Source organism: Spermophilus citellus (assembly GCF_964194105.1).
Source record: "Spermophilus citellus genome assembly, chromosome: 13".
NCBI lineage: Eukaryota > Metazoa > Chordata > Mammalia > Rodentia > Sciuridae > Spermophilus > Spermophilus citellus.
In genome coordinates this window covers 61985396-62011317 of record NC_138193.1, presented here as the reverse complement: position 1 = coordinate 62011317, position 25922 = coordinate 61985396, and the positions used below count along the sequence as shown (strand labels likewise).

The 25922-nt window shown below is 41.2% G+C and overlaps 1 long non-coding RNA gene and 1 pseudogene across 2 annotated transcripts in view; both read right to left on the bottom strand.

Annotated features, from left to right (window-relative positions):
- The window catches only part of LOC308632140, a 28047-nt gene extending 2135 nt beyond the window's left edge, over positions 1–25912 (bottom strand). Inside the window, exons 1-2 of the long non-coding RNA XR_014018436.1 lie at positions 25485–25912; positions 22568–22693 (exon numbers count right to left, since the gene is read on the bottom strand). This is a non-coding gene — a long non-coding RNA (uncharacterized lncRNA). The remainder of the gene's footprint in view (positions 1–22567; positions 22694–25484) is intronic.
- LOC308632413 (ATP synthase subunit O, mitochondrial-like) lies at positions 3733–12387 on the bottom strand (annotated as a pseudogene). Its single transcript has 3 exons — positions 12292–12387; positions 4326–4568; positions 3733–4083 (listed from the first exon to the last, which is right to left on the bottom strand). The product of its transcript is annotated as an ATP synthase subunit O, mitochondrial-like (transcript).
- Positions 25913–25922: the final 10 nt, after the last annotated feature.

Sequence of the window (25922 nt, the reverse complement as noted above, 5' to 3'; positions counted from 1 at the left end):
ATCAAAACAATTAGCACTTCACTTAAAGGGTTTTTTCTGTTGGTTTTGTTTTGGTTTTGGTTTACTAGGGCTTGAATTCAGAGGTGTTCTGTCAGTGAACTACATCCCCAGCCCTTTTTGTTCTTTATTTTTAGACAGGTCTCACTATGGCTTTGGGCCTCACTAAAGGTTACAAGTTCAAGGCTGAAGCTGCCCTCCTGCCTCAGCCACCGGAGTCACTAGGATTACAGGTTTGTGCCACCATGCCCAGCTAAAGGAGTCATTTTTAGTTGTCTCAATGATTAATTAAATTCAAACTATCTCATTTCCATGAGAATTAATATGATGTTATTATAAATGGGCACAGAAGTTTCTATTAAGAAAGAATTTGAAAATTGAATTTTGACTGGCCAAATAGACCCCTAGTCTTTGGATCTTTTTATATGAATGGGTTATCCTGGATATGACGGGTTGGAAAGAGAAAGAATAATTGCTAGGCCTTTCCTCCCCTTGAATTCTCTCCTCTTCCTTTTTTCCTTCTCTTTGTCTTCTTTTGCTTTTTATTTGGAAAATTTAAAAATATACACAAAAGTAAGCAAAATAGCATAATAGAAGCTTTATATATTCATCATCCACTGGTCATTCTACCTCATCTAGACTCATCCAGATCCCTTTCCTGAATTATTTTGAAGCAAATCTCAGACATTATATATTTTTGTCCATAAATATTTTACTGTGTATTTTTTAGCAACTAAAGGGTCATTTTTTTTTAAAATACCTCAAATTCCATTATTATATCTAAATAATTAATGTTTTTTTCAGTACAGGGATTGAATGCAGGACTTTGAGCATGCTAGGCAAGGATTCTCCTGTAGTGGCACCCCCTTTCTCCACAGAAAAGTCTTAATTGGGCTTTTCCAGAAATCTTCACCATGGCTGATTTTAGAAGTGTCAGCAAGAGTCTCTATAAAAGAGTTCAATGTAGATAAACTTCCAATTTTCATGTTGCCCTGTTTTACTTGGTCACTGGCCGGGAAGAAATCAGCACTACAGGTGCTGGACACCCCCTTACCAATTTCTCACAAACATTTATCCAGCATAGTAGTTTGTAAAAATTTGTAAACAAGGCCTCTGGCCTTGAGCTGGGCTTCACAGAGATGTCTACATTTCTAAGAGAAGTTACCAATTGGGCTCAGTGGTAACAGCTAGCAGGAGGAGGAAAGAAAGGGGAGAAGAAGTTCTCCCCTTCTCAGGTATTGTCCTTGAAGGGTTAACTTGCCCAGAATAGTGAAAGAAAAAGCTGCTTTTATGTGAATTTCTGCAGTCTGTGAACTTCTGAGCCCCTCCTCTTACATGATCTGAAACTACCTGAACTTGAGATTCAGGGGATTGATTGATTACAGCAAAAGCTGTGCCCTCTGAACCTGACTGCAGCCAAATAAAACTGTTTCCTGCTGTCTTTGGTGCCCTGCCTCATCTGTCCCTACAACACTCCCACTAAGCTACATTCCCAGTGGCTATTGAAAATTCTTTAATCTGATCAAATCTCTACTGAGTTCAGATTTCCAATTGCTTAATAAATTAAGCTATAAAAAAGAGGTTTATTTTGGCTTGTGACAAGTAATAACTTTCTATAAGAATCAGACTCTGCCATTGAGACTTAGTCCCCCTGTTCCCCCAACCCTTAAAATTTTTTTTCACTGAAATGAATTGGTTGAACTCATCGGGGCCTTTGGCCTGGAGAATCCGCACAGTCTGGATTTTGCTGATTACAATTCCATGACAACCTCGCCTTATGTGCTCCTCTCTCCTCTCCTTTGAGCACCATTGCTGGTTGGAATTGATTCAGGTTCAGTGTTTTTTCAAGACTCTTTTGTGGGTGGTGATGTGTTATTTTAGCAGGAGGCTTCTCATGTCTGGTGCTCTCTCTTTTTGGTCTGACAAAACAAAAGGATCATGGGTCCTGAAATACAGACAGGGTTATGACAGTTTATCAGGTTATGATAGTTTAATACCAAGTCCTTATAACAGCACTTACAGAGGAAAGGTGCTGGGGATGCTGCTCAGTGGTGGGGTGCTTGCCTACCATGCATAAGGCCCTGTTTGGGATCCCAGTACTACCAAAAAAAAAAAAAAAAAGGAGAGGGAGTGGAGAGAGAATGTTCTGCATTTACTATTTGGTTTCCCAGTGATATAGTTCATACAGAAAAACAGGATAAATGATTGAATCTTTTTCTTTTTTCTGTTAATTTGTTATATATGACAGCAGAATATAATTCATATTACACATATAGAGTACAATTTTTCATATCTCTGGTTGTACATAAAGTAGAGTCACACCATTCAGGTCTTCACATATGTACTTAAGATAATGAAGTCCATCTCATTCCTGAATCTTTTTCTTTATCAACCAGTTTTCAAAATAAATGGGTTGGCTTTCTATCGTCTTCAACAGGGAACAATTTATTTCTTCTTAGGAATATCATTAACCGTAGCTTCAACTCTATTTGATGTGTTTTAATTCCTTGCAGTTTTTATCCTCACTGATGCTGAATTCATCCTGCCTTTAGCCAGTGGAGGCTTTCAGTTGGCTTCTGAATTCTTTTGGCATGACCCAAGTCATCTTTGAAAGTTTCCATACTCTCCAGTATGAAAAGACCTTCCAGTCTCATTTCATAATTTCCTGCTAAAGACATGGACAAAGATTTCTCCCAGGCATCCTGGTTTCTTTTGGTGGGAAATAATCATTTGATCCCATAATCTGGAGGTTAGGGGTGCTCAGTGCTATAGGCTGAGTCATTGCTTCTAGGTCTTTTGCAGACAGGGCCAGGAGATACATTCTGAACTCACACTGATGGTCCCCATTTAGAAGCACCACTATAGGGTTTTGACTTGACCCCTCTATCTTATATCCATATCTTCTTTCTCCTACACTGAAACTTCTAGTTTTCATTGACTCTTGGAACAACAGAATTATAAGGTCACAATAATGTGTTACCATTGGGCTAAACATTAATCAGTGCCTAGGAAAGCTTGCAGTGAGAATTTTAAAGTCTTTAAAAGAATGTAGTAAGCCAGGCATGGTGGTGTACACCTAATCCAAGCTACTCTGGAGGCCTGAGATAGGAGGATCACAAGTTCAAAGCTAGCCTCAGCAACTTAGTGAGGTCCTAAACAACTTAGCAAAATCCTGTCTTTAAAAAAAAATAAAAATAAAAAGGGCTGGGGATGTGGCTCAGAGATACAGCACCCCTCGGTTCAATAAATAAATAAATAAAAGAATGTGATAATGAGGGAAATGGAGAAGGGAAGCTGGCATTCCCCTTTAATCCTTAGGAGAGGATCTGAACAGAGTGACCTTAGTTGTGAAGTAAAGCAATGAACTCAAAACATCTGAACAAAGTCCCCTGCACAGTGGGATATAAATGCATATTCTCTACATTTTCCCCCAGCTTGTAGACACTGCGGGGCCCTCCACTGTGGCCTGGCCCCCGCAATAATAAAATATCCAAAACCTCTCCGTCTGCTTGGGATGTTTACAGCCTGGGGGGGGAGGGGATTGAACAATTTATCACACAGCAATAAAATTTCATAATCACATAACAACATTTCTGAAAACAAAAATATGATCATTTGGTTTTTGTGTGGGTTTTTTGGGGTTTTTTGTTTGTTTGTTTATTTGTTTGTTTTTGTCTTTTCAGGAAACATTTTTTTGTTGCTCCATGTTTAAGAATTGTCACTGATGATAGAAAATCAACACTTTTTGCTCTCCTGCATAGCCCAGCTCAGCTTCTGAATCTTGTTTTTTGCAGACATATCAACATATTTCTCTTCAATATGAACAATCATTTAACTCATGATTGCCACATCAGTCTCACCTCCAATTTCAATACTTGGCCTTGACTTAGAAAGCTCTTCAGGACTGTCCTTAATTCAGAGAAAACAGCTTCAGGTAAAGGAGACGTGGTGGTCACTGTGCAAGGTACTTCTCCGAGGTACACACTCACAATGGTAGAAAAGGCAGAAATGAAGCCATGGGCATTGCCTAGGCGACTGTTTTTAGCAAGCAAGTCCATCAGGTTAGACCTGATGGGGAAAACCTCCCTTTTGTTGTCATGTCATATAGGTTTTTTTTTTTTTGGGGGGGGGGGGAGGCGGGTGTGCCAGGGATTGAACTCAAAGGCACTTGACCACTGAGCCACATCCCAGCCCTATTTTGTATTTTATTTAGAGACAGGATCTCACTGAGTTGCTTAGCGCCTTGCTAAATTGCCGAGGCTGGCTTTGAACTCTGGATCCTCCTGCCTCAGCCTCCAGAGCTGCTGGGATTACAGGCATGTGCCAACGACGCCCAGTCTAAGTTTTTCATTTTGATGGAACGCTTAATATAGGGATTCAGAATAGAAGCCGCCACATTGGGTTCCCTCATGAGTCGTGCTACTCTCAACAACTCCTTTTCTACTTGTTCCGGTTTATTCTGTTTAGATGCAGTAGAACAAAAAGCATAGCATAGTGGCCTTCAATGCCGTATATCTGAACAGGAGGTCTTCAAGCTTGGTAAATGGTCTGACCACAGATGTGCGGAAGCATCACCTGCCTCAAGAGCCCGGTCAGCCATCTTCTCTCCTGATCATTTGGTTTTTAAAAATGTGTTTTGTTTTTCTGTCCTGGGGATTTAACTCAGGGCACTTTTCTACTGAGCTACATCTCCAGAACTTTTTATTCTTTGAGACAGGGTCTCACTAAGTGACTTAGGGCCTCAGTAAATTGCTAAGGCTGGTCTCTGATTTGCAATCCTCCTGCCTCACTCCTGAGTCACTGGGATTATAGACATCTGCCAACACATACAGCTGTATGTGTGTATTTTTAAAACACAATTGCATATTCTCTACATTTTTCTCTATCTTGCTTTTTTTACTTCACAATGTACCTTAGAGATCAGTCCATGGTGGTATTTAGAGATATTCTTCATGTATTTTTATGTAGACAGCTGCCAATCAGTGTTTATTGTACCCTGTGCCAGCATTGTTTCAAATGGTGTATACAAATTATCCCACTTAATTTTCCTAACAACCTAGTGAGATTGAAACTATTATAATTGCCATTTTTTAAATAGGAAATTGAAGGTTGAGTAATTTGTCCAAAGGAGCTCAACTGAAAAGCAATGGATGGCATACATCTGTAATCCCAGCAACTGGGTAGGCTGAGGCAGGAGGATCACAAGGTCAAAGCCAGCCTCAGCAAGAGCAACTTAGCAAGACCTTGTCTCAAAATAAAACTTGAAAAGGCTGGGGATGTGGCTCAGTGGTTAAGTGCCCCTAGGTTCAATCCCTGGTGCCAAAAAAAAAAAAAAAAAAAAAAAAAAAAGGAAAAAATTGGATAAATTTTACATCTTCATTTTTCATATATTTCCTTATCTTTAGTTAGAGGAAATTTACACTAGCATACAATTAGTAGACATCAGTGTCCCAGAATACTCAGAAGCTGTGCCTGATCACAAAGATTCCTAGAGAAGTTTCCATGGATTCAGATGGCTTACAGAGCAAACAGAACATTTAAATAGACACAGAAGGTAGATTGAAAACTGCTTTTAAAAGCTATTCTAGTATGTGAATAAAAGCAGCCTCGATTAACTATACAAATGATGAGATGACTTGGAATAAATGAAAAATTAAAGTAAGCACAGTGTCACAGAAATCATCGACAGGGTGTAAATTCTCTTTTTTTTTTAATATTTATTTTTTAGTTTTCGGCGGATACAACATCTTTGTTTGTATGTGGTGCTGAGGATCAAACCTGGGCCAGCCCTCATGCATACCAGGCGAGCGCGCTACCGCTTGAGCCACAACCCCAGCCCCGACAGGGCGTAAATTCTTTGGGCACAGACAGAGGGACATGTCTACTGACATGATCCATCTCTTTCCTTATTTTGTTGTTCTTTTTTCTGTTGTGTCTTTTTATAGCAGGATCTTTTTCAGTCATCAGCTTTCCACCCAGGGGAGATGGAAACGTTCTAGAGAGAGGGAGCTAGAGAGCTAGGAGGCGAAGCCAAATAGCATCTATTCCAGGCCTTATTTTAATGCTTTGTATTCTAATTGTTTATATGCCTGGTTTCTCCTATTTATTTATTTATGTGCTGGCAATTGAACCCAGGGGTGCTTAACCACTGAGCCACATCCCCAGTCCTTTTTAATATTTCATTTAGAGACAGGGTCTTGATGAGTTGCTTAGGGCCTCGCTGAGTTGCTGAGATTGGCTTTGAACTGGGGCTTTGAACTATAAAAACAAAAGAAATTCATCTTACTAAAGTAGAGTAACTTGTCCAAATTCGGAAATTTCATAAGGATTGTTTTAGAATGTGAATTTAAAAGGAGGTCAACAGCTAAAAAAGAGATGAAACGGTTTTAGGTATGAAATATATATTTTAATATAGAAAGTAAAAGAAAATTTTTTGGATGAAAAAGTCTTTTGCCTGGTAAAGGAAAAGGTTGTAAAATGTCTAAATAAGTTATAGAAGGTTTATGGAGGGTAAATTTCAAAAAGTTTGTGTGTAACTAAATTGGTTATATATAATTAACACAATTAGGTAAAGTTACATAAGGCTTTTTTTTTTCTTTTTTTATAGTGTCGGGGATTGAACTCAAGGCTTTATACATGTGAGGCAAGCACTTTACCAACTGAACTATATCCCCCACCAGGCTTTTTCCTCTTAAAAGAAGATTTCTAATCTACAAGGCTAAAGGTTTATGAAGGGGGAAGGGTGTCTCTGACATGGAGCATGCTTACAGAAACAGATGAAAAGAAAGGGCTCTTTTCAAAGACATCTGATACATTTCAGGAGGGAGTGGTTAGACTCCTAGGACAGTTATTTACAATCCAATATGTAGGGACCCATGGGTTAATTAGGCTTCCTGAAAAAGAGCTGAGAGACTGGAGGGGAACTGACGCTTTCTCCAGACACAAGCCAAATATACTGATATAAACCAAAGTTTGACTCTCTATGTATTAAAGTAATAAGGATTTCTTAAAACTTTAATCTATTCTTACTTATCAAGTTAATTTCTTATGTCTGTTAAGTTTTGTAATTTAGAAAAACTAATCTTTTTTTTTTTTTTTAAGAGAGAGTGAGAGAGGAGAGAGAGAGAGAGAGAGGAGAATTTTTAATATTTATTTTTTAGTTCTCGGTGGACACAACATCTTTGTTTGTATGTGGTGCTGAGGATCGAACCCGGGCCGCACGCATACCAGGCGAGCGCGCTACCGCTTGAGCCACATCTCCAGCCCCAGAAAAACTAATCTTAAAGGAATTATTGTTTTGTCTAACTCTGGTTAAATAACAACTAATATTTTAGAATATTCCACTATATTCCAGAGTCGTAAGTTTTTCTTCAAAAGCAAAATTTCGTTAGTATAAGAACATCAGTGTAATTGTGATGTTATTACTAGCTTCTTTGTATACTGGATGTATTTGTATTTTTCAAATGTACAAGCCTTTAAAGTATAAGTTTTTTTTTAACCTTTATTTTATTTATTTTTATGGGGTGCTGAGGATCGAACCTAGGGCCTCACATGTGCTGAGTCTCAGTGAGCGCTCTACCGCTGAGCCACAACCCTAGCCCCTAAAGTATAAGATTTAAAAGAACATTTTACTGAGCTTGTGTTCTCAAAACTAAAGTTCTTCATAACAGTGGACTCTTACAGACTTATATAAAAATAACAAATTTAGTTGGGAATTTATTTATGCCATTTAATATCTTGTAATTAGATAAAATAATTTGTCATAAGTTATAAAATTTTGTGTTAATCTTTACACCATGATGGGAATTTGAATACATTTTTGAAAGGTGATAGGATAGCCTGGTTTATTTAAAGGTTGACAATTTGGGATAGAAAGACATCTTGCCACTTTCTCATAGAAGGGGGTTAAAAGCTCTTTTAACTTGTTTGATTCATGTTTCAGATGTTGAATTATGTTAATGTTGAATTATGTTAACTGATTCATATTGACTCAGAAAATGATATATAAAAACTTTATAAAATCATATTTGAGAGAGAGAGAAAGACCAGTTTCAGAAATAAAACACCTTACCTAAGCTTTGTCAAGAGGCCACCTCACCCAAATTAAGACTCGTCTCTCACTTTATTCTATGTTAAGATAATCATTCAAGTTCATTTAAAATTAGGTTCAAAAGGTAGATTTAGTTATAAGGATTACTGTAATCTTGAACAGGAAATATATAACTAAGTAAAGATTTGAGATTACAAAAATTATATTTCTTGGTTCCTAGCTATGATACAAACTAAATATGTTTTTGCTCTTGTTAATCTCGTATTTTCCTTGTAAACTTTATAACTATTGTTTTCTTAGTGCCTTTCAGAAGTATAACTTCTAGTATAACAACCTAAGTGAATTTGAGATAATTAGGCCATCACCTATAGGACAAACAAGGTGTGAGGCTGACTTCCAGGACTTAATGACCCCATTTCAAAATTTTGTTGCTCATCTTATTATAAAAGGCATAAGTTGAGTTGTACAATTGTGAAAACTGAGCCTTCTTTCATTGTGATACCCTCTTCAGTTCAACAACAGCATTGGCTTTGACAATTCCTCACCTGCTTGACAGGTGACTTTTGCTAATTTTCCTGGCCAAGTAGAAAATACACATCAAGTCATTTCTCAGTGTTTGGCTACTTCTCCAGTGCTAGGCCATCCTCTATAAACTAAAACTGATAATACTCTCACTGATAGCAGTTCTTCTTTTCAACCGTTTTGTGATCGGTATCATATTGATCACCAAACTGGTATCCCTTATACTCCCCAAGGCCAGGCCATTGTAGAACGGGCTCACTTGTCCCTTAAGTTACAATTACAAAAACAAAAAGGGAAAGATAGAACCCCACAAAATTGGAGGCTGGGGTTGTAGCTCAGTGGTAGAGCTCTCGTCTAGCATGTGCGAGGCCCTGGGTTCGATCCTCAGCATCACATAAAAATAAACAAAATAAAGGTATTGTGTCCAACTACTTCTAAAAAAGAACCCCACAAAATTGTTTGAATCATGCTATCTTTGTTTTAAGATTTTTTTAATTGTGATTTTTTAAAATTTTTTTTAATTGTCTCACTGCTCAGAGTGACACAATGTACCTCGCACTGCAGGAGGCCCTCAGGCCTAGTCTGGTGGACAGACTTACAAACAGGACAATGGAATGGCCCAGATCTGGGAGTGATGTGAGGTAGAGGCCATGCTGTGTCTTTCCAGAAGGTGCAGCTAATCCTATCTGGCTACCTGAGTGTGTTGTTTGTCATCACCATGGAGGATCTCAAGCCACCATTCAGAAAACTGAAGAACCTGACACATCAAGCTGAGCAGATCGTCAAACAGCAGGGAGGTACTAAATCTTCAGCCACCATGATTGTGGCTATGCTGGCTTTGTTGAGCTGTCAGATAAGTAGGGTTCATGGGGCAACTTATTGGACTTATTTCCCAGATCCACCTTTAGTGCACCCAGCAGTGTGGACTGGAGAATCCATTCTAGGATTTACTAATGATACACGCAGAACGGGAGGTTTTTCAGATAAACATATGGCCCTTGTTCATACAATTGGATTTAATTATACTGGATATAGTGGGAGTCTACCTATAGGTTAGTCCTACTATTTAAATGTGACCTCAGAGAAGTCAGAATATGGGGAAGCCAAGGTAGCCATTGTCATTGGCCCCTGGATTTAAAGTGTATGTCCAGTTAGAAAAATGGGACTCCCCAATGACATAACCGTGTTCCCCACAGAACATCCCCCAATACCTTATTGCCCTAATCACACTACCACAGAATCGGGAGCCTTTTCTAAATGCGTGGAGTGTGCCAATATTTTGCCACTGTGACATAATGTCTCCGGCAGTAGTGGATATATTTTGGACTGGTCTCACAGATTTGATAAGAGGCACCCACATCAGGAACTTTGACTCCTGGAGGATTTGTTAGTAATGTTCTGACCTTCAGTGGTGATGGCATACAAAGAGATCTGCGGCGTTTGATAGCTGCCTTAGATTTCATCTATTATCCTGGCAGCTCCCTAACTGATCTTGTGGACAAGAGCTGTAAAGTGGTTCCCTGTTACAACCTGAGGGCCTGCGTACAATCTCCTTATGTTTTAATTTCTGGGAATATAAAAGTAAATAGAACTGGAGAAAAGTACTATGTAACTTGTCCAAGTTGCAATCTGACTGATTGCATTACTAGGTATAATAGAGGACAAGGAGTGCTTGTGTTACTCCAACCCTCCTTTGTTTTAATCCCAGCCAACATTTCTCCCATCTAGCTGAATAGACACCAGTGTGCTCTTGGTCTTATTGCATTTGGAGTAGTCATTTTGATATCTGTTTTGGTCTCTGCCGTGACATCCACCCTATCCTTATCCAAAAGCATTCAAAATGCACATTTTCTATGATTTGGCTCAAAATACTTGTAAGTCTCTACAAAATCAGATAAATATTGATGAAAAAACTAAATGATGATTGATGAAAAAACTATTGATGATAAAAACTAAATCAAATATCCTGGAAGCTATGGTGATAAATATGGGTAATGAGCTTATTGCTCTTAAATTCAGACAGTGGCTTTGTTGCCAGATTGGCTACCAATCTGTTTGTTTTACAGCAGCAAGATACAACATTTCTCAATGGGACTGGGAGAAAGTTAAAAATCATTTAATGGGCATTTGGCAGAAAAATAATGACAGCCTAGACCTTATGGAGTTACATCACATCCGTGATATTCAGGAGAGCAGGAATGATCTTGTGGATCCAGCATGACTTGCTGAACAAATACTTATTGATTTAAAGGATTTTAATCCTTGGAATATGTTAAAATATCCGATATGATACATTTTTGGAATTATGTGTTTGCTACTGATACTCTTTTGTGTTATAACATTAGGATGCCTCATCTTCGGAGAAGAAATCCGACAACTCCATATCATAGCTCATCATCAAAGTGGGGGAGATGTTGGGAGTGGTGATCCCAGTCTCTGACTGTCATGTGACAGGAGTCTGCCTGCACTAGGAACTCCTTGTACAAACGCACAAGTTGAGACTGCTCAGTTGCTCTGGTGACACTGTTCAAAGGAGGTTCTGTGCATGGCACAACACTATCAGTCTTGACCCTGAATTCAAATACCACCTGCCAGGGGTAAAGAATTATGAGTGCAAGTTGATAATTACAATTGGGGCTGCCCAGAACTTCTTCCTTCATCCTGCATGCTTTGAAGAAACTCCCTCCCCCCCAAAAAAAATAAAATAAAATAAAATAAAAAACACAACAACTTTGATGTTAAAACCTATATAAAAACATGCCAAGCTAGCTCTGGGTCATTATATCTCCATCAGAGTACAAATGATCCACCTGGTCTCCGCTTTTTCTCTCTTTGTCTGTCTGTTTATCTTTTCTAATCCCCCATCACCCCTCACTGGTTTCCTGAATTAATGGCTGCACAGGTCATAGCAAGAGCACCTCTCCTTCCCCTAAGCTCTGTGGTGTGAAGGGGATAAGCTGGCATTGGGGACCTCCTGTGGCACCCCCCAACAGGGATTGATCTCCTGATGCAGGTGAACTTCCCCCTCAAGCTCTGCCAGAGATCCCACGCAGCACCTGAGATGGGTGTGACCTGCCAAGCTGTCAATCAACCTTCTGACTGCAAGACATCACAAGCAAGACTCCGCCCTTGAAACCTTATCCCTGCCTTTGATGTCCTCCAATATAAGGGCTCCATTTTTCTTTTTCCAGTGTGGAAGCTCCATCCCTAAGATTGGCTAGCCCGTCCTGACCCTGCTTTCTAAAAATATTTCCTGTGTTCTATGGTTTTTTTTCATCGCTTTATCTTTCTTAGCCTTTATTTCGCAACCAGCCCATTTCACCCAGGGGAACCCCATTTCTAACAAGCAGAAGTGGGAAAAGAACTTTCCAGGAAAGGGGAGCAGGTCAAGCAAAGACAAAGGTAGGGAAAAGAGGGATATGTCCAGAGATTGATGAGTAATCAGCCCACTGGGACACACAGCCCAAGTACAAAAGCACTGAGAGAAGACACCAGAAGGCTTGGTTGGGTCTGTGGAGTGTCGGCCTAGCACTGCCAGGTCCTGGGGTAGGGAGCTCCTGCATTGGCAATAGGGAGTCGTGAAAAGTTCCATGTGTTATAATTGTTATCTTCTTTATGGCTCTTTCAGACTCCTAGCGGGTAGGAGAGCTGGTGTATGCAATAGTAATTGATAAGATGAAAAGTCAGTCACAAGGCAGGAGGACAAGGTTAGACAGACTCACCTGTAGAACCAAGGGCTCTGAGGCTGCCGTGGGAATCTGATACTGGACCCGGATAAGCCCCTCTTCTGCCCAGGGTAAGCCATTCCCATTTAACATGTCCTTCCACACGAAAAAAAAAAAAAAAAGTTGCCCCCTGAGGGTAATGGCAACCGTAACCATAACACACCAAGGCTGCCCCCGGTGCTGAGAAAGTGAACAGTCATGAAGTTCCCATCTAACCCTGTCTTACACTGCCTCTCCCAATAGCAACTTGACTACCTACTTCCAGGATTCAGAGGAAATATTCTAACATATATATATTTTTTTCCATCACTTTAGTGACCTTAGGCAAGTCACTTAACCTCTGTGTGCCTCAGTTTCCTTGTATGTGAAGTGGGGATAATAAAAGTACATGAATGTCAATAATGTTTTATGATAATAATAAAACCGTTGGTGAGATTAACTGAGACTTATTAACATGTAAATTGCTCAGTTCTGCCTGGTACATATTAAGTGTCCATTAAATGTTATCTATTGCTACTGTAATGAGTATTTGAAGTTTTAACTGAAGCATCTGGGTGCAATAGACTGGATACTACTGTGAGCTGTGAATCCCACTGTAGGCTTTTCATAGCAGAGGACTGAGATCTGTTAGCAAATTACCTAGATTAAGGATCTGAGAGCACTGGCTGCCGGAAACAAAAAAAAAAAAAAAAATGGGGAATCACTGGAGCATTTCTTTGGAGAAATTAACAAGGGGTGTGCTTGTCATTGAACGCTCAGCTTCAAACCCACCCTCCATACTTGTCTCTATGGGGACTCCACCAACCACATTTTTTCTTTGCCAACTGGGGACAATAGAGGGATATGGCAGGGCTGTCTGCTTCACCACACCGCCACCGTCACCCTAGCAAACATGCTCCTCTCCTGCTCCTCTTTGGCAGGAGCCATTGGTTATGGTAGCAGCAGTTGATTCCAATTTACAGTTTTCCCACCTCTCACTGATCCAACCTAATCACATCTGCAGGGCAGCCAGGACCCATAGCTGGCACTCCCATCCCCCCAGGTCTGGGTGTCAGCTCTGCAGACCAGACCACAAGCTTCTGTGTTTGTCATTGCAGCTGCTCTGCTTGTGCCCCAGCCCTAGGGGATGCCCTTGCTCCCTGCAGGTGCTATGTCAACGGCAACTTAGTGGGATTTTTTTTTCCTTTTTAGTTCTTCAATGCCTAGTTAATGACTCTTTATGTTAAATTCTCAGTTAAAATAATTGATGTGGTTTCTGTTTCCTATGGCTTCTGAATGATGGAATGGGGTAGTGCCCACCTTTACCCAGCCTAACGGAGAGGAGTGTCAAGATTTTGTAAGAAGCCAGGCATGGTGGTCCACGTCTACAGTCTCAGCTACTCAGGAGGCTGAGGCAGAAGGATAAATCAAGCCCAGGAGTTCAAGGCCAGCCTGGGGCAACAATAATGAGATGGTCTCAAAAGGAAAGAAAGATTTGTTGGAGACCCTGGATTTGGACTGGGCACCTGCCCTGCCCTGGGCCCAACAGACCAAACCACTGTAGTTTTATCTTAGTCACAGCTTTGGCTTGTTGCAGTTGACTATGAACAAATAGTTAAAGTTTAACCAGTGGACTGGTTTACTGACCAGGCTATTGCAAACTAAGGAATCTTCTATGTTTCACTTCCATTTTTCTATCAATGCTGTCTGAACACATGGTTGGTGGGGATTTTCAAACCCTGCTCCAGCTCTGGGAACTGCCTAATTTGTGAGTTGTCTTTGGTTTTGGTTTTGTTCAAATAAACTCTACGAAGTTTAATTGGTCTCAGGAATGTTCCATTTAATGAGTAATTCATCTAGAGCCCTTGATGAACTTGATAAGTATCCCCTACAGTTATTGGGACAGAGCAGACGAGTGGCTTGTCCCCACTGGGGAACTTCAGAGGTCAGAGGTGAGCTGATGAGCTGCTCAGGGAGGAGCGGGAAGAGCTGTTGGCACATTGGGATGGACCTGCACTCCCAGATTCTAAGGTCACAAGGAGTGAGAGTGTCAGACCCAATTCAAGCCACATTTGGTGAGGGGGAGTGGCAGAGATGGAGCCAGTGGGGTTATCTAAGCCAACCAGGGCCAGCTAGAGGAGCCATGCACTCTCTGCCCAAAGGAGGCTGGAGTTGATTCCTAGGTACTGTGGAGGGAGCAAAGAAATGTCTAGAGTGCAAGTCAAGGGAATTCAGGTGGGACCAGCAGTGTTTAGCTTCTCAAAAGAAAACCCCAAGGGAAAATTGAATTAAATTTTAACACCTCCAAACTTGGGGAATACAATGCCATCTTACAACAGTATTACTCAGGTTAAAAAAAGTTGCTGGGCCCCCTCCCATTTTTACCTCCTCAGGGTACAATCCTGAAGGATTAGAAAATTGGGATAGAAACCAGGTGACTTGGGAGGTGAGGCAGGGGGATTACAAGTTTGAGGCCAGCCTCAGCAACCTAGAGAGACCCTGTTTCAAAAAAAAAAAAAAGGCTGAGATGTAGTTCAGTGGGAGAGCACCCCTGGGTTCAATCCCTGGGGGCAGGGAGAAAATCGGGCCGAGGTGGGTAGACTTGAGCTGGGGACAGAAAATAATTACACCTTTCCCCTTATCCCCACATCTCATAGCAGGCCCCTGTAGGGAGAGGGGAGAAGGCTTGAAATTAAGTTAGGAATTCTGATTACTTAGAACTGACAAAAGGGCTGAATTGAGACTGTGTTGATGACTTCAAGTGATAACTTCTTAAAAGTAACCAAAAAAATAATGGGGCTTGCTGAGTTTAATGCATGCCCAAAAGAAGAATTACTGCTCCTCCCCCAGAGATGAGAGGATTTAAACTAAAGTTAGGATTATAACTCATAAATCCTGCTTGTTCAACATGCACTTAGATTAATAATGCTGATAGTTGTGTAATTTCTGTTAATAAAGCATCTTATTTTTCTCTATAGATTGTTACTGTCCCCCAACACTCTGCAAAAATTTGTGCCTTCTGTCAGCTTTGTCCTTGTTAAATGTGCCCATGAACAGGGTTTGGTGACACAAACCTGTAATCCCAGTTACTCAGGAGGCAAGAGATCGCAAGTTCAAGGCCAGCCTGGGCAAATTAGTGAGAGCAGAGTCTTCCAATAAAAAGGCCCAGGGATGTAGCTTGGTGGTAAAGTATGGGCCTAACATGCAGGAGGAGGTCTCCAGTCTTCAACTCTTTAGGGCACAATAGACTCCACCTTGTGGTCATACTGGGGAACTGCACCACTGTTGTCCATGGTCCTACCCATGGTCACCACCCACTCTTTCCTGGTCCCTCTTTAGGTCTCTTTAAAAAAATAAAAATATACCAAGATAAAGTCTATTTAATGGGACCTCATTCATCTTAAACATAATTGACCTCAAAACAAATATATATTTCTTATACATCCTCTTCGATCAATATTATGTTTTCATTGATTTCTTCAAAGCCACATGGGTCAAGTAGGTAAACCCATTTTCACACTAAATCCTTATAGTAACTGGGAGACACAAATGTTACTAACCTCATTTCACAAATGAGGAAATTTAGGCCTGCAGGGTCAGTTTCAAGAACTCACCCAAAGTCACATATCTTATTTTGGGAGAAGTCGAAATTTGAGTCACATCCTAGCTCTATTTTGTATTTTATTAGAGACAGGGTCTCACTGAATTGCTTAGGGCCTTGCCATTGCTGAGGTTGGCTTTGAACTCAGGATCCTCCTGCCTCAGGCTCCCAAGCTGCTAGGATTAAAGGCATGTGCCACTATGTCTGGCTAAAGCTGGATTTTTTTTTATTTGTTCTTTTAGTTATACTGACAGTAGAATGTATTTTGACATATTGTACATATATGAAGTATATAGCTTCCCTTGTGGTTGTACATGATGTGGAGTTACATTGGTTGGGTATTTATATATAAACACAGGAAAGTCATGTCCAATTCATTCTACTCTCTTTCCTATTCCCATCTCTCCTCCCTTCCCTTCATTCCCCTTTGCCTAATCTAGTGAACTTCTATTCTCTGCTCCCCCCACCACCATTGTGTGTTAGCATCCAAATATTAGAGAGAACATTCAGCCTTTGGTTTTTTTGTTTTTGGTTTGGTTTTGGGTTTTTATATATATATATATATATATATATATATATATATATATATATATATATATTGGCTTATTTCACTTAGCATGGTAGTCTTCAGTTCCATCCATTTACTGTCTAATGTCATAGTTTTATTCTTCTTTATGGCTGAGTAATATTCCATTATGTATATATACACATTTTCTTTATCAATTCATCTGTTAAAGGTTACCTAGGTTGGTCCAGAGCTTAGCTATTATGAATTGAGCTGCTATAAACACTGATGTGGCTGTATCACTGTAGTATGCTGATTTTAAGTGTTCTGAGTATATGCCAAGGAGTGGGAATAACTGGGTCAAATAGTGGTTCCATTCCAAGTTTTCTGAGGACTCTCCATGCTGCTTTTCAGAGTGGTTGCACCAATTTGCAGTTCCACCAGCAATGTATGAATGTACCTTTTTACCCACATCCTTGCCAACATTTATTGTTACTTGTATTCTTTCTCTTAGTGGGGAGATATCAGGATTAAACTCAAGGGCACTTGACCACTGAGCCACATCCCCAGCCCTATTTTGTATTTTATTCCAGGGTCTCACTGAGTTGCTTAGCACCTTGCTTTTGCTGAGGCTGGCTTTGAACTTGTGATCCTCATAGGCCTCAGCGTCCCCAGTTGCTGGGATTATAGGTGTATACCACCACTCTCAGCCTTGGTACTTGTATTCTTTTCTTTTCTTTTAACATTTATTTTTTTAGTTGTAGGTGAATGCAGTACCTTTATTTTGTTCTTATGTGGTGATGAAAATTGAATACAGTGCATCACGCATGCTAGGCAAGCACTCTACCTCTGAGTCACAACCCCAGCCTATACTTGTATTCTTGATAATTGTCATTCTGACTAAAGTTGGATGAAATCTCAGTGTAGTTTTAATTTGCATTTCTGTAGTTGCTGGTGATGTTGAACATTTCTTCATATATTTGTTGACCAATCATATTACTTCTTCTATGAAGAATCTGTTTACTTCCTTTGCCCATTTATTGATTCAGTTATCAGACTTTTTGGTGATAAGTTTTGGTGTTGAGTTCTTTATCCTAGAGATTAATGGTCTGGAGATGCAGGTGGCAAAGATTTTTTTCCCATTCTGTAGGCTCTCTCTTTGCATTCTTGATTGTTTCCTCTGCTGTGAAGAAGGTTTTTAGTTTGGTATCATCCCATTTATTGTTTCTTGATTTTACTTCTTGGGCTTTAGAAGCCTTGTTGAGGAATTCAGTTCTAAGCTGAAGTGATGGAGATTTGGGCCGATGTATTCTACTAGCAGGCGCAGGGTCTCTGATCTAATGCCTAGGTCCTTGATCTACTTTGTGTTGATTTTTGTGCAGAGTGAGAGGGGTTTAATTTCATTTTGCTACATATGGATTTCCAGTTTTCCCAGCACCATTTGTTGAAGAAGCTATCTTTTCTCCAATGTATGTTTATGGAGCCTTTGTCTAGTACGAGATAACTTTATTTATGTGGGTTTGTCTCTGTGTCCTCTGTGTCTTTTATTCTATACCATTGGTCTACGAGTCTGTTTTGGTGCCATACTATGCCATTTTTGTTACTGTAGCTCTGCAGTACAATTTAAGATCTGGTATTGTAATGCATCCTGCTTCACTTCTCTTGCTGAGGATTGCTTTGGCTAGTCTGGTCCTCTTTTCCATGACTGCCTTTTCTATTTCTATGAAGAATGTCATTGAAATTTTAATGGGAATTGCATTAAATCTATATAGTGCTTTTGGTAGTATGGCCATTTTTGACAATATTTATTCTGCCTATCCAAGAACATGGGAGATCTTTCCATCTTCTAAGGTCTTCTTCAATTTCTTTCTTTAGAATTCTGTAGTTTTCATTGAGAGGTCTTTCACCTCTTTTGTTAGATTGATTCTCAAATATTTTTTTTTAAGGCTATTGTGAATGGTATAGTTTTCTTAACAGTAAAGGGATCTTGATTGTTGCTTCCTCTACCCATAAGCAGAAACAGTTTCTTGATATCACCTCCTGAATGATACTAGAATCTGTGTTTTCCTCCCTTTCCCTACAGCCTCAATCTTACTTCAGCCCTTCAGTCATTACATTGCATATGAAATACTACAATAGCCTCCCCACAGGTTTCTATGGCTCCCCAATCCTGCTCCATTGAAGAGAGGAGTCAAACTCAGTGGTGCACACCTGCAGTTCTAGCAACTCAGATAGATGAAGCAGGAGGACTGCAAGTTTGAGACCAGACACTGCAACTTAGCAAGACCCCGTATCAAAATAAAAAATTATAACAAGGGCAGGCGTTATAGTTCAGTGGTGGAGTGCCTGCCTAGAATACATGAGGTCCTAGATTCAATCCCTAGAGCTACAATAAATAAGTAAATAAACAAATATCCAAACCCAAAGTCACCGTCCATTTAGAGGACATTTAGGCTAGAAGTATCAAGAGTTTTAAAAATGGATACACCCTGGAAGCTGGGGTTGTAGCTCAGTGGTAGTGCACCTGCCTGGCCTGTGTGAGGCATTGGGTTCTATTCTCAGCACCACATATAAATAAATAAAATAAAGGTCCATTGACAAAAATATTTTTTAAAAAGAATGGTTACAGCCTTTCAGTCAGCACTTAAACAGACTGAATTTGTGCTATATGCACAAAGATGGTCAAGGGGTATTACTGACACAATACATCCATCCTTTATAACTTTCTAAATATTCTACATAGAATAAATTATTTAAATCAACTTAATTTGAACTCCAAAACAACAGGATTTTCCACCTCAGGCTATGCTTGGGAAGTCCTCAGAAGGCCCTGCAATTATGGGTCATTCATCTGTCACTGACAAGGTCATCTGTGTTCCAATTTACCTGGTTCCCTCAGTTCTAATAGCCCATTAGTTTTAGTGCCACCCTTGAGAAACATGGCTACTGGTGAGTCAGGAAACAGCTGTGGAGACAGCTGTTTCTCTCTGAGGTCTGGCCACCCCCTGGGGTATTATCAGAAAGCCGGACATGGGCCTCAGCTTTGTAGAACACTGGAACCACCACCTCCCCTTGAAGCAGTGTTTTAGCCTGGGCAGAATCTACCACAGCAGCCTGTTGGGCTTCCCCTGGAGTCCTTTCCCGTCTCTCCACGCACTCAGGGGGTTAGACTTCTGAAAACAAAGCCAGGAAGGGAGGTGTTTTGCTGGCAGCTTTTGCTTTCAGCCTGCCACAAAGCACCCCGGAGGAAAGCCAAACAAAGCTTGCTACCTGCTTGAGGAGGGGAAAGAAATGGGAAAACACAGGGGGGAAATCCCACATTCATAGCTCAAAAAATTACTATACTTAAAGAAGCCCCAGGATGACACAATTTCATAAAACATGAGTTGAGACATGAAGTCTGTGGGTCACACATGGATGCTGACACAGTCTGGCCCTATCAATGAGCAAAATTGTTTATTTTAGTTGTGCATTTCCAAAGTTTTGGTGAAAATGGCTGAATGAATAGATATTACAGTGACTGACCCGGGCTTTCCAGCTTTACCCTCCCTTCCACACCTATGGAAATCGCTTTCCTGTCTGTTATTTTATCTATTACATCGACAGGATCGATCTGTCGCTGTGAGGGGAGTCTGAGAAGGTCTGGAGGAGATCTGTATTTGAACTTTCCAGGTCCTTGACTCCATTGTAGGAAAGAATTTAAGGGTGATTCAGGTTTTAGTAAAGTGAGGAAGAGCTTTATTAGAAATGAAAAGCAAAGGTGCATGCTTTCAGAACAGAATGTGGGCAAGCTCAAGAGCATGGTGCTGACCCGCTGTGGTGGTGCACACCTGTAATCCCGGCAACTCGGGAGGCTGAGGCAGGAGGATTTGCAAGTTCAAAGCCAGCCTCAGCAACTTAGCGAGACCTTGTCTGAAAATACAACATAAAAAGGACTAATGAGGTAACTGTCAGTGGATGAGCACCCTTGGCTTCAATCCTCAGTATGTAAAAAAAGGGGGGAGGGTGAGATGTTCCACCAAGGCTTATGGCTTTTACTGGAGTACATCATTAGGTGGACTATGTATGATCCAAAGGGGCTGGACTTTCCTCAGAATTGGGAAATATTAAGATCACCTTTCCCCATTAGGGGGCCTGATACATAGATTTCAGCTTACATCAATGCCTGTGGTGGCTCGGTGGTCATTAGGTGATTGGGTCAGAGGGTCATGGTCCAACTAATATTAGCCAAGAGGTTAATGGTATCTTTCTAATGAGGTCTTGTTCCTGTTTCGCTCCATTCCGGAAAACTTATAGGGAACTAGAGAGTTACAAAATGTTCAGTGCATTCTTACATTTTGATACTTTTCTGTCCCTTCGGCTTCTTTGTCTGGCTCACAAGTTGTTTAGGAGTTGTTTGTTCTGGACTTGAACAGGGATATCTTTCCTGTAGAGACTCAAGTGTTCTCTCCATATCCCTAACTTTCCACCTCTGTGGCCCTGGCTTCCCAACTTCATTCTGCGCATCTCACTTTCACTTCACACTCCAAGTCCACACAGTCTTCACTCAGGCCAGCCTCCTGTGCACACATTTCACTTTTTGTCAGTGAAACAGGAGGGGAAGGTCTGAGCAAATTCATTCCTCTTCAACATACCCTGGTGGAAGTATCCTATACAGAAGAACTTCCTCTACAGAAGTTGCCACTTGCTACTACCATTTAGATGAATGGATTGGAATGAGCCCCAGTCACAAGCACGTCCATGCTATTAGCCAACCAGACCTACTGAAGTAGCTTGGAGTGAAAGTTCCGACCAGCAAGTCCACCTTCTATTAAATAGTGACCAGCTGAATAATCTGATCATTTCTCAGGGGCTTTAAAGACACATAGGTGTTGGTATTGCAGGAGGGTAAAAGCAGAGGTAGAAAGAGATGGTAATTTAGGTACTATAATGGGTCTCATAGATAAAGTCAATCAGGTCATCAGGAACTCTGTTGGTCTCATTCACTCCTATAGCAGGTGAGTGTTCCAGTGGTTGGGGAATAGAAGGAAGTATAGATGTTTTCCCTCTATACTTCCTTCCTTCCTCCCTTCCTACTGCCCACCCCCTCAATAAACTTTTCCTTTTTTTTTTTTTTTTTTGAGGTAGTAATGGGGTCTGAATGACCTCCCTATATGAGTTTGAGGTGAATCCCCATGTGAGTCTTGGCAAAAGGGAAGGCCATAAATCCCACAACAGAAGCTGAGAGGGTCAGGTACTTTCCAGCCCCACATCCTGGAAGTTGGAGCTTGAGCACAAGATGATTGTGATACCGAATCAGAGACTCAAAGTCCATTGAGAAAAACTTTACTGCAGCAGCATCAAATGTAAACAGTGGCCCGAGCTAACAACAGTATGCTAGCCATACTGTTTGTCTTTTTAATAATTCCATTACAGACTTTAATAAAGACAATCCCTGGATACATGTATAGTGCATGTATACATATAATATTTTAAGTATTATCAATCCTTTAAAATACAGAGTATTTGCTTTCTCTAAAAATAATTATAGTAGCACACTTATTGTTTCATTCACAAGCACACTTTAGTCAAATAAAAAGATCTGTGTAAAGTGCCTCTTTGCTGAGATGAATAAAACCCCACACTACACATACACATAAAATCTTAGATATGGATTTCCTCCAAATAATTTTTTTTTCATTTCACTTTTAGTTATATTTTAAAAAGTTAAAGTCAATAAGTACTTTAAAATATATATCACATCCAGGGCTGGGGAGTAGCTCAGTGGTAGAGTGTTTGCTTAACATGCACTAGGCTTTGGGTTCAATCCCCAGTACCCTTTGGCTCTGGCATGATCAAGGGTGTGCATTCTTATTGAGGTTCAGCTGGCAACCACCAACATGGAATGTAAGCAAAGACCACAGGGTACTTTTGTCTTCAGGTGACACCTGAGAAAGGCAGGCAGTGATTAAAAAAAAAAAAATCAGACATGACTCTGGAGAAAAATTTTACTGGCAGAAGAGCTCCACACTATACAAACAAAATTACCCACGAAGCCTTTAGGACAGGGAAGTCAAAGACTTCTCAAGCTTCTCCAACCAGGGAATCATCCCATCCTCTGAAATTATGTGTGAGGCTAGGGCATTGTAAGAGACCTCCTTGGCTTTTCCAGCCTGAAGAAGCTGAACCTGTGGTTCAATATCACCCACCTCACAGTACTTGACCTAGTGGAGCATCTCCGAAACTTCAGGCACCAGGCCCAACATATAGGGGTAGCGGCCTGGATGGCTGCAGTGGCCAGCCAGACTATTCTTGTCATGAGAAAAGCTGCAACCCTATAGAAAAGTTGAAAGAGTGCAATGTAGATAGCCTTAGTATGTACATAGTTATTAGTGATTAATTATCTATTGCTGAAAAAAAAAATCTCCAAACACCATAGCTAAACAGTACAATGTTCCAGGTGTGTATCGCAGTGATAGAGTGCATGCCCTGAGTTGATAGAGTGATTGATAGAGTGCAATCCCCAGTACCAAAATAAAGTGTTTCATGATGGTTAACTTTAAAATTTAGTCTACACATTACAACATTAAAATGGGATGATGTTGAAACTTAGAGGAAGAATAGACCATCACCTACAGATGTTGCACTTAGGTCAAATACAATAAATGATAAGACTTTGAGAGATCCTACTCAGGAAAGTGATAAGTACATTTTGCTGTTGTAGGAGAGATGGTTGATTATGTTGTAAGGGAGTATTTTTATTTAAAATTGAAAGCATAGGGTGAAGCTTGTCTGTGACTATTGGGCAGCCTAAGGGCTAAACTATAGTGGGGATATTTTTGGCTACCTAGGATCTAACTATTCTTCTAGTTGGAGGGTGAGTCTTAATTAAGTTGGGCCCCTCCTCCCCACACTAGAAGCCAACAGGTTGAATAGAAGCCACAGTAGAAACCAGAACTCCCCTTCCCTATTGGCAGTTAGAACACAAGCATATAACTAGACTAGACCCAAACTAGACTAGGTCCTTTCCAAAACACGAATCCTGAGTGAAGGCATAATTTCACAGAACAGGTAAAATATAATTCACGGCCACACCAAGGTGCAGGCATGCACCCTAATCAAGGTTGGAGCAAATGGTTTGGCTAAGTAACTTGCTACTGGATCTCCCTGGGTTTTTATTTCTAGGCCTGGTTCTCTAGCTTTTCTGGTGCAAAGAGTATAACCACACACAGCCTCCAGGCTTACTATACCTGCACTTGTAAGTACCAGAGGAAAGAGCGAGCCTCTCTCTCCCTTCTTCATTCTCTGATATCCCTGACAAGGGCTCAGACCATGGCAGGTAGGCTCATATACCCATCACTTGGGAAACCTTTGAGAACAAGAGGAGAGGGATTATAGTTGGCTAAGCCTGGCCTCCATGCTGCCCTTTCTCCACACCATCTTAAAGAATTGTGGTACAAAAGAACCATCTGATTAACTGAATGCAGACAATTTCTCAAAGGAAAGATTACTGTCAGGCAAAAACAAAAGATGCTCACAATATTTCAGAATTTTAGAGCAAAAAGGAAGATGGAACTCATCTATTCTATTCCCTCTCTCACAGGTGAGAAAATCATACAGGGTACAAAATGACAAAGGTCATAGAAAAAACAGATGACTACGGGGGGGGGGCAAAGGAGAAGAGAAAACACCTTTGGCTGAGGATCTCAAGGAGGGCTGATGAAGGTGGGGAGATTTGACCTGGGTCCTGACATACACAGAGTATAACATGCTTGTCTTATGCTTACAGTAGAATTACTAACTTCCTTTCTGGTCACAGTCTATTTATCTCAAGTTCCAACACCCATAACTTCCTTAGCTTTTTTGAGTACTTACTCACTTGGCTTTGATTCTCTTTCAAGTTCCCTTCACTTGATCTAGTGCCCCAACTCTCTGCTGGCCAGACCTGGCTGCCTGTTTGGACTTGTTCCAGTTCTGTGTTCAGCTATGTTGGAAAAGTCCCAAATCTCAAGTTTGTGGGATTAAGTGACTCATCTGGAGGTCTCCTATGAGTACTGAAACAACCAAGGGCCACAAACACAAATGTCTTCAGATGTCAGGTAAGTAACAATAATACGTGAAATCTCTGGCTACTACTTAACATACAAGTGGTACTTGTGGATTCATTTATTTGGTGTTGGGAAATGAACCCAGAGCCTCCCATAGGCTAATAAATTTTTATTTAAAAACAAAATCAGCTGGGCATGGTGGCGCACGCCTGTAATCCCAGCAGCTCAGGAGGCTGAGGCAGGAGGATCGCAAGTTCAAAGCCAGCCTCAGCAAAAGCGAAGCACTAAGCAACTCAGTGAGACCCTATCTCTAAATAAAATACAAAATAGGGCTGGAGATGTGGCTCAGTGGTTGAGTGACTCTGAGTTCAATCCCTGGTACCAAAAAAAAAAAAAAAGGTTTGCAAGTTCAAATCCAGCTTCAGCAACTTAGTGAGTCTCTGAGCAACTTAGACTCTGTCTCAAAATAAAAAATAAAAAGGGTTGGAGATGTGGTTCAGTGGTTAAGCACCACAGGGTTCAATCTATAGTACTAAAAATCAAAAAGCAAACAAAACCATCTGAGGACTAACTGCCGCTGTCCTGATAGGTTCAGGAAAACCTAAGCCCCTTATCGCCTAACTACAATGGGGGTCAAGGAGCTGCAAAGGAATTCAAATCCTGCTCACGGTTCACATTTACAGACTGTTTTTATGAACTGGGGGGACATTTTGTGGAAATCAGAAAATGTTGATGAGAGAAAATCATAAGGGAGGGTCTGAGATAGGTTACAAAGTGACCCCCTTCCCCATGACTGCCAGGTAATAGTTCCTCAATGATTCAGGGGCTCAGTGGTAAAACGTTTTTGCCTAGCATGCCTGAGCCCCTGGGTTCAATCCCTAGTACCCCCAAAATACAAAAACAAACCCTCTGTTTCACTATTCTACTCGGTGGTAATTAGGCTCCTAGGCATCTTGGCTCCCACTTCCCCTCGGACTCTATCACCGACTCCGCATTAGACCAGGCTGCTCAGAGTGCCACTAAGCAGCTCCTGGTTCATTTATCCCTTCTCTCCCTCCCAAACCAGCGTGCGTCCCACCTCTTCCTTAATGCTGACACCAGTCGCCGGGCTGAGCGATCGTCCAGCGGCGCCTGCTTCTGACAAACCCTAGCTAGCACCTGTTGCCGCCTGCGTCAGGCCACCAGGTTTAGACGCGAAAGTAAACAGACGCTCCAAGCAAGACAGAGCCCGCCTCCCCGGCAGCGGCGTGTCCAGAGCACGTCCGCGCGCCCAGAGCAAAACAAATGAATGAACGCCTGACTCGCCGCTCCGCCGACAACTAGGAGAACGGGCCTCCTGCCTCGACGCTCCGGGCAGTTCCCAGGTGACAGCCCCTGGACCACGCGCCCTCCCACGACCCCGCTACCCGCGAAAAAGTGAGCCCGACCCGCGACTGCTTAAGGCGAGAATGCGGTCGGCCAAAGCAGATCGGGTCTCCCATAGGCCAAGGCGACGTAAGGGGCGGGGTCTTTTCGT